Genomic DNA, 645 nt, shown 5'->3' on the forward strand with positions numbered 1-645 from the left:
AGAGTGTCTGGCAGGCCCACCTTCTGGATTTTTTTTCTGAGTCTTCAGGGCTCAACTGATAGATGTGTCCACCCCAAGCCCAAGTCTATCAGCTATATGCACAGGCCACCTCTGCATGCCAGAAGGCCCAGTGACCGAGGGCCCAGTGGAGGGTGCTTCTCTGCCAACAACGAGAAGAATGGCCTGGTCACTTCCCCAGGGCACTTCCAAGAAGACAGAGAGTTGTGACCCCCAAACAGGAAGAGGTGTGAGAAAGAGACAATAGTAAAAGTGACCGAGAGCTTCAGGGCTGGAGCTTGGATGTGATGCCTGAGCTCACCAAGTCCATCCCAGGCAAACTCCCTCCCAGCCAGGACCTGATCAACATGGGGACCAGCCTCATTCAGAAGGCAGCAGCAGTGGGTGTGGAGGCCTGGAATGCTATGCCAAGACATCCAGACTCAGTCAATCAGGAGGCAGCCAGAAGCCACAGCTTGGTTTTGAGGAAGGTGACCTGAGAAGTATGGTGAATTCAGCAGACTGCCCTGGGACCCAGCAGGCAAAATAGACAGTAGCAAATAGCTGCCAGCCTAGAGCTCTCAGACTCCCAGACCCAAAGCTGGAGGGGGAGGCGGGGAAGGAAGCACCCAGGTGGGTCAACGTGGA

Source organism: Bison bison, unplaced genomic scaffold (assembly GCF_000754665.1).
Source record: "Bison bison bison isolate TAMUID 2011002044 unplaced genomic scaffold, Bison_UMD1.0 scf7180017845525, whole genome shotgun sequence".
Lineage (NCBI taxonomy): Eukaryota > Metazoa > Chordata > Mammalia > Artiodactyla > Bovidae > Bison > Bison bison.